Source organism: Crocuta crocuta, unplaced genomic scaffold (assembly GCF_008692635.1).
Source record: "Crocuta crocuta isolate KB4526 unplaced genomic scaffold, BGI_CrCroc_1.0 scaffold32, whole genome shotgun sequence".
NCBI lineage: Eukaryota > Metazoa > Chordata > Mammalia > Carnivora > Hyaenidae > Crocuta > Crocuta crocuta.
This window is the reverse complement of record NW_027529424.1, coordinates 2,432,816-2,441,635: the sequence shown is the minus strand read 5'-3', so window position 1 is coordinate 2,441,635 and position 8,820 is coordinate 2,432,816.

Here is an 8,820-nt window from a genome sequence, read left to right as displayed (position 1 = left end):
GAGAGCAGGAGGGGCAGAGAGAGAGAGAGAATCCCAAGCAGGCTCTGCACCATCCACACAGAGCCCTGGGTGGAGTTTGAACTCAAAAGCTAGGAGATCATGACCTGAGCCGAAACCGAGTTGGACGCTTAACGGACTGAGCCACCCAGGCAGGTGCTCCTTAGGTTTTTTTTGTTGTTTTTTTTTCTTCTTCTTCTTCTTTTTTTTTAAGGAAACTTCGTACTGTTGTCCATGTGGCTGCACCAATTTATATTCCCCACCAATAATGCACAAGGATTCCCTTTTCTCGACATCCACACCAACACTTGTTATTTCTTGTCTTTCGGATACTTGCCGTTCTGACCACCAGGACACCCTTACTGGTGTGAGGCTTTTGCAATGTATATTTTTGTTGAACCACTAGGTTATATACCTGAAATTCATTTAATAGTACATGTTAATTATATTTCAATTAAAAAAAAGAAACAACCCAGCCCTCCCCACGGTAACGTGGCAGGAGAAAATGTCAGTACCGGTTGTATGTATTGGTGATGCCCTTGAAGGAGACCAGGATATGCCTCTCCAAACCATACTTCTTTAAATCAATCAATGTAATAAATCATATCAATAAAAGAAAAGATAAAAACCNTAAAAAAAAATAAAAATAAAAATAAAATAAACCATACTTCTTTGGCACAAGCATTATTTTGAGTTGAAGGCAATTGAGGAGCAGCAACTGCAGGAAGAGTTCTCTAGCCTGCCCTTAATCTGCTGAAAAGCAGGGCATAAATTTCCTTTTGTGACAATGTCTTCTCTTGTCCAGGAAGAGGAGAGCAACTTATCACTAGAGACAGAGTCAGTACTGAGATATGAGTCTGCATAAACAGATATTACTAAAATAACTCTTACCTTGCATACGTTCCCCCATATATATCCTAATCACTTCCCTACAAGTTATTATTCATCCATTGAAGCCTGAACCACTTTTCCTTTGTTAAAATGGTATAGAAGCCCCCAAATCTGTCTCTTTGAGTTCAACTTCTTTCTGTGAGTTCTCATGAAAGGATATATTAATAACCCTTGTGTGCCTTTTCTCTTGTTAATGTGTCTTTTGTTAGTTTAGTTTGCAGGCCCTCATTGACGAACTTAAGAGTGTAGAAGTAAAGTTTTTCCTCCCTCACATCATACACCAGACAACATGGGTGAACGACCCTGAAGGGCACTCTGCATTTTGCCATTGGAGATGAGGGGGCCTCCTCACAGCTTGATTCTATGCCTTGGCACAGTAGGAATTTGCCAAAGCTATTTTTGTGATGGCTGTCCAGTAGAATTGTTTGGTAAATACCTGTTGACTGATTGACTAAGGACATGGTAACTGGAAATAGCAGGGAACAGCCCTCTTCTAATGAGTTGTAGTCACAGACTCAGAATGGAAAGGGGAGTAGAAAACAGTCAGATGGTAAGGGGGGCTTGGAAGCAGAGAGGAAAACTTGTATTTGCTGACAAGGACCAGAGGTACATAGTGGTAATGTTGTTAGTTCCTGTCATTTTCCATAATGAAAAAGGCAACTCACCAATGGAAATAGGGGCTGAGCACACACTGCGGGCTGATGTGAAAAGAATTGACCACCCAGTCATTTAGAAAGGATGTCCGTCATCGGAAAAATATTCCAAAGCAGGAATTTTGTTTCAAGAATGGAGATTACAAAGTTTCTTGACTATAATCTCAAAAGACACGTTGGTGAAATTTAGTCTCTTGGAATAAGTGTTGTTGAGCCTCTGGAGAAGGGCAACACAGGACTCATCTTTAAAAATATTTGGGTCGGGGCACCTGGGTGGCTCAGTCGGTTAAGCGTCCGACTTTCGCTTGGGTCATGATCTCGCGGTTCGTGGGTTCGAGCCCCGCGTCGGGCTCTGTGCTGACTGCCAGCTCAGAGCCTGGAGCCTGCTTCAGATTCTGTGCCTCCCTCTCTCTCTGACCCTCCCCTGCTCACACTGTCTCTCTCTCTCTCTCAGAAATAAAGAAAAAACATTAAAAAAATTTTTAAAGAAATACTTAAGGGTCACAATAGGAGCTTCTGATTTAACTTTCCCGTTGCGTCATACCAGACAGGACAAGAAACAAACGCTTTTACGTCTCACATGAGAAATAACCTGGTTAAGAAGGTTGCTATTTTAGTATGGCTAGCAAGTCACTACTGTGCCAGCCACGTAAAATCGGAGGCACACTGGGCCTGGACAGAGGAGCGGCCAGCGGCACAGGGCAGGGAGATGATGGACAGTCCTTCCCTTTGAGAGCAGAGCAGCGACCCGTTACTGCAGAGCCCGAGGCTGACCAGCTGGGCTATGCAGGCTGTAGCGTAGTCCTCCGGCGGGGTGGGCAAAAGGTCCCTGCAGTCAGTTTGCCCAGGGTCAGCCTGGAAGAGGGGGACGTGGGGGGCCCGCAGGGGGCGGGGAGAGAACACTATCAGGAGTGCAGACACAGACAGGGAAAGTCTGGTCAGCTACAAAGGAAGGAGCAGAAAGGGGGAACGAAATCCGCGGCGTGGCCTGTCATGGTGGCCAGAGGTCGGAATCAGTGAAAACTGGTCATTCTTTTCTTTTTTTTAATATTTAATGTTTTATTTATTTATGAGAGAGAGAGAGAGAGCGTGAGCAGGGAGGGTCAGAGAGAGACACACACACAGAATCTGAAACAGGCTCCAGGCTCCTAGCTGTCAGCACAGAGCCCGACGCGGGGCTCGAACCCACAAACCGTGCATCATGACCCGAGCCGAAGTCGGACGCTTACCCGACTCAGCCACCCAGGCGCCCCCAAACTGGTCATTTTTAACTCTCTGTGGGCAAAAGTTTCGGCCAGGCCAAGGGCACGCGAAGGACTCCAAGGCCGATGGCCAGAGACCAGAGGGGAAAAGACGCCGGAGGAGTTCAGAAGTTCAGGCAAATAAAAGCGGATTATCGTTCAAGGGTTCTGTGAACCGGAGNGTAAGTGCTAGATGTGGACGTGTCAACATGTAGGAACTGCACGTATACACGTACGCACGTGCACAGAGACATGTGAACACACACACACTTCCGTTTTACACAAAACCGCGCTTGATGAGAAAAGGCGTTCGGAGGGCTGCGTGGAACAAAGGAAGGCAGGGGGTAGGGCTGCGCTCCCCGCGGCCCCCCTTTCCAGGGCCCCCCTCCTTCCACGAAGTCTAGGGCCGGAGGAGATAATGAAAAAGATGGAGAGGTAGTAAGTGCGGTGTAGACAGGGCAAATCAGCGAGCTAAATTACGGCACAGAACAGGAGACAAATCTACAGGGAGATACTGTCAGGGAGGAAGAAGGAGGGGCATCTATGTAAATGAGGACAGAGATGGAGCGGGGAGACACACACACACACACACACACACACACACACACACTAAGCGTAAAATCTAAAGAGAAAAGGCAAGGCAGGTCCGAATCAAAGCCTGAAGGCTGAAGGACCATGGAGGGAAGGGAAGGAAGTCAAAATGCTGATTAAAAATTCAGATACATGATACTGAAGAAAAGAGTTTTTTGAAGATAACAATAGAGTGCTCAAGTTTTGGGGACTTTATTATGATGAGGCAGATGGGACGGAATATTTAGATTTTAAAGGCCAAAATTAGGGCTCGAAAGGTAAGAAAGAAGATTTAAAAACGGGTTTTTTTTTTTAGTTCGGCTAGACTTACTGTTGATTTAGAAAATAATTTTCAATATTTGGTCATAGGGTTTGGTGCATTCTTAAAAATTTGAAATGATGGCATTTCAGAGATTATTTTTTTAAAAACACAATGTATTTGCTCTATTTCTTTAACTCGATCTCTGTCTCTGTACACACACGTGCGTGCACACCACATGCGTGTACACACATGCACACACACATATGGACACGCACAGCTGCACACACACACACCCTCAGATATTCTTTTCCTGAGACATTTGCAGACCTGATACTTCAGTGTGTATTTCCTACGAGTAACAACATTCCTCTACGGGCCGCGAACCCTAAGAAAACCAGTAATAATTCCACAGTATCTAGTGGATAGTCCTATCAGCCGCGCTGATATGTGTCTGTTTGTTTGTTTGTTTTTTAGCATGGATCTGATCAAGGTCACCCATCGCGTGTGCTTATTTTGTCTCTTGGGAGTCTGTAGACTTTTTAGCCCAACCACGTCATTCTGAGCATGAGAAAAATACTCTTGGGTTAAGGTGATTTGCTCAAGGTCCTTACCCTGAGCACATGCTCCGTTTTACTTATGTGGGATTTTATGGTTAAGATAGCTTTACATTTTAAAATAATTTAGGGAAGCTGGGGTGGCTCAGTCAGTTGAGCATCCAACTCTTGATTTCGGCTCAGGTCATGATCTCAGGGTTTGTGGGTTCGAGCCCCTCGTCACCTCTTGGTATTGTCTCTCTCTCCCTCTCTCTCTGCCCCTCTCCTGCCTGTGCACGTGCTCTCTCTCAAAATAAATAAACTTAAATTGTTTTTTAAAAGAGCAGTATCAAAACTGTCACCTTAGTGCAGGAGTCATGACCCCTCTCGGCAATGCTGAGCCCTCCCAGTGTGTCAGGTAGTACACGGGACATTTGTATTCCGTGGCTCAGTGAAAGCTTCCACGAACCCCACGATGGCTGTGTGGGGACCCTCCACAGTCCCTGTCACCCGGGAGAGGCTCAGAGCTGTTGGCCAGCCTGCCTCAGGGCCCCGGCTGGCGGGGGACCCAGATGGGACTTCGCGGAGCCTCTTCACCGACCTGGCTGCTCTGACGTCACAGCGCCGACATAGGGGGCCACTTGGGAGCGTATGTCAGGACATTATTTGTAAACTGCATGCACCTTTAAGAAAATTTTTTTATGTTTATTTATTTTTGAGAGTGAGAGAGCATGAGCAGGGGAGGAACAGAGAGAGAGGGAGACACAGAATACAGAGCAGGCTCCAGGCTCTGAGCTGTCAGCACAGAGCCCGATGCGGGGTTCAAACCTACAAACCATGAGATCCTAACCTGAGCCGAAGTAGGACGTTTAACCACCTGAGTCCCCAGGCACGCCCGCGTGCAACTTTTTGAAGTTTTACCAATAGGAGGTGCACTGTCACCAGCTAATTCAGTAGTTGGCCCGGGGCCATCAGATGCCCCTCTGAAGCAAGAGAAAATGGCAACACAAGGTAGACTGGCCAGTGCAGGCCGGTGGGGATCGCAGGCCACGTTTTCCCATCAAAGGGAGACCGTGGAACACTAGTAACACTAAGAGGAAGAACAGATAATGCAGATGAGAAGTACTGTTTGTGTTACCAGGTAAATGATATGGAGATTCCAGGAAGGTTAGGGTAGATGCTATGCTTTGTTTACCTTTCTGTTCCCAGCATTTTTTTAAAAGTTGTTTTTAGTTGTTGTTGTTTTAAAGTTTATTGATTTATTTCAAGTGAAGAAGAGAGGGAGAGAGAGAGAGAGAAAACCAGCGGGGGAGGGACAGAGAGAGAGGGAGAGAGAATCCCAAGCAGGCCCCCAACTGTCAGCACAGAGCCTGACGTGGGCCTCAAATCCACAAACTATGAGATCATGACTGGAGCTGAAGTCAAGAGTCAGACACTTACCCACTGAGCCACCCGAGCAGCCCATCGCTGCTCCCTGTTCTCCGGATTTGATGAGTAATTCAGAATATATGTAGGTATTCAGCTAATAGTCTGTTTCAGGAAATATTTCCTGAATGCATCCTGTGTGCCAGGTACTGTGCTGGTCCCTGCCCTGAGGTGAGAAACAGACTGGCTAACTCCACCCTGTTTGATATGCAGTATGGACAATGGGGCAATAAGCACTTGGTGCCCAGGTGTGAACGGGTGTGAACTTGAACAGGTGTGAACAAGCATCATCTGACCCAGACTAGGGAGGGGCAGCAAAGGCTTTCAGTTGAGGCTGAAGGTGGAGTAGCATTTCAAGTTTGCTGAACCGAACGGTGAGTTCTCTTTTAAGTAGCTTGAAGCCATGGGGCCCAGTAAACCATTTACACAGACCTTTCTTGTTTGAATTGGCAAATGATATCTGCCGTCCGTGAGCTGCCAGAAACCAGTGGGGGGTAGCCTGTGTGTAGGAAACCGAGGGACCAGGGCAGGGGGGTACACCCTTTTGCACCTTTTGAATGGTTTCCTCATTTTTTTGAATAATTAGAAATGAACGGACGTTCTCCAGGGAAGGTCACTGCACGGAACGGACAGGGCAGGGTGTAACCACGTCGTCCACAGGCTAGTGCAGTTCGAGGATGCTGTGGAACTGCCATGGTCTAAGGAAAGGAACCATGCTTTCCAGTCCGCCCGGGCCTCTTTCTGGTCCAAAGATGGAAGGCCGTGTTGGTACAGCCGTTGGAGGGAAAGAATGAAAGTGAATGGATTCATTAACAACCTTGGCAGTGTTTCAAAGAAAATCTCTACAGAAATGGAGAGAAGATCTGGGAACAGAAGAAGAGAAAAGAAGACTCTTGGGAATATGACAAATGAATCCCTGAAGCAATTAATCAATGTTTTTCCATCCTCAGTTTTATCCGGTGGTTGTGCTTCATAGTGTGAACCAGAGGGAGAGGAGTTTTGATGAGGAAGTTTTGTAAAGGAGACGCATCTAACATGTTTGCAAGAGGGCTAGCGTTACTGTGTTAGACTGTTTCAGGCATGAATTTTTTGGGAGTGATCTTGTTCTTTATTTTTAACATGTATTTATTTTTAAATATTTTTATTTATTTATTTCTAGGAGAGAGAGAGAGACAGCATGAGCAGGGGAGGGTCAGAGAGAGAGGGAGACACAGACTCTGAAATAGGCTCCAGGCTCTGAGCTGGCAGTCAGCACAGAGCCCGACGCGGGGCTCGAACCCACAACCACGAGATCATGACCTAAGCGAAAGTCGGACGCTTAACCAACTAAGCCACCCAGGAGCCCCTAACATGTATTTATTAAAACAATTTTTTAATGTTTATTTTTGAGGCAGAGCGTGAGTGGGGGAGGGGCAGAGAGAGAGGGAGACACAGAATCCAAAGCAGCTCCAGGCTCTGAGTTGTGTCAGCACAGAGCCTGACTCGGGGCTCGAACTCACTAGCTGTGAGATCATGACCTGAGCCAAAGTCAGATGCTTAACTAACCAAGCCACCCAGGAGTCCCTGGAGTGATTTATTTTTTAAAAATTTGTGTAAGGGCAGCACATTAAAGAAAATTTGAGGGGCGCCTGGGGGTGGCTTAGTTGGTTAAGCGGCTGACTTTGGCTCAGGTCATGATCTCACAGCTTGTGAGTTCAAGCCCCGCGTCGGGCTCTGTTCTGACACCTCAGAAGCCTGGAGCCTGCTTCGGATTCTGTGTCTCCCTCTCTCTCTACCCTCCCCCAGTCATACTCTGTCTCTCTCAAAAATAATAAACAATTTAAAAAATAAGCTTAAAGAAATAAAATGTGAAACTTCTGTCAGTCCCAGTGTGAAATAAGAACATGCTCTGTGGGGGCACTTGCGTGGCTGAGTTGGTTGGGCAGCTTTGGCTCAGATCATGATCTCACAGTTGTGAGATCGAGCCTCGAGTCAGGCTCTGCACTGGGGGGTGAAACCTGCTTAAGATTCTCTCTCTCCCTCTCCTGCCCTTCCCCTGCTTTCATGTGTGCGTGCTCTCTCTCTCTCTCTCTCTCTCTCTCTCAGAAAAAAAGAAGAGGGTTGCCTGGGTGGCCTAGTCAGTTAAGCATCCAACTCTTGGTTTCAGCCTAGGTTACAATCTCTCAGTTTGTGGGTTCGAGCCCCACATCAGGCTCTGTGCTGACAGCTTGGAGTCGGTTTGGGATGCTCTCTCTCCCCCTCGCTCTGCCCCTCCCCTGCTCTCTCTCTCTATCAAAATAAATAAAATAAACATAAAAAAACATAAACAAGAAAAAGGAGATCTTCTGTAGTTAAAGGGGAAGTAGCCCACCTGACAGGGCTCTTAGGTGACAGTGACATGACAGCTGCCAGCCTCTTCCTCGTGCGTGTTTCCACACGGCGGGATGGCCAGAGTCTCATGGACACGCCCCGTCTCACGCTGCTGCTGGCTCCAGAAAAGAGATGTGGAAAGCGCAGTCAAGCAGCTGATTGACCAGAAATGCCCAATTGCGTCCCAGGAGGGTAAGCTCTTTCAGCAGCAAAAGGGTACGCTGTCAGTAAGGGAAACCAGAGAATCCCAAACCGGGGTAAATGATAGCCCGTTGAATCAGAGCAGAACAGCATCGGGAAGAAAGGGGAGAAATCCTCCAGAGAAAAGAATTGGAAAAGGAAAAGGGTGAATGAAAGATCAAAAATTAGAAAATTGTATAAGCATATTTTTTTAAAAATTAATGTTTATTTGACAGAGAGAGATAGACAGCAAGCAGGGGAGGGGCAGAGACATAGGGAGACAGAATCCCAAGCAGACTCCACACCATCAGTGTGGAGCCCGAGACAGGGCTTNAAGATCATGACCTAAGCGAAAGTCGGAGGCTTAACCGACTAAGCCACCCAGGCGCCCCCATAAGTGCACTTCTTGTCCGGTGTTTGAGGCCTTCTATAATCTTGCCAGCATGTGGCAAAAGGCACATAAAGTGCTATTTTATGGACGGAGATGGTGGCAGAGGAAGGAAAGAACATACTAGAACATATTAGAAAGACTTTGTGGAGGAGGGAGCAGGAGGAGAAGTGGAGGCGGGACAGTTGATTGTAAGAGTTGGTTGCGCCGTTGGGGGCGCCTGGGTGGCTTAGTCGGTTAAGCGTCCGACTTTCGCTTAGGTCGTGATCTTGCGGTTCGTGGGTTCGAGCCCCGCGTCGGGCTCTGTGCTGACTGCCAGCTCAGAGCCTGG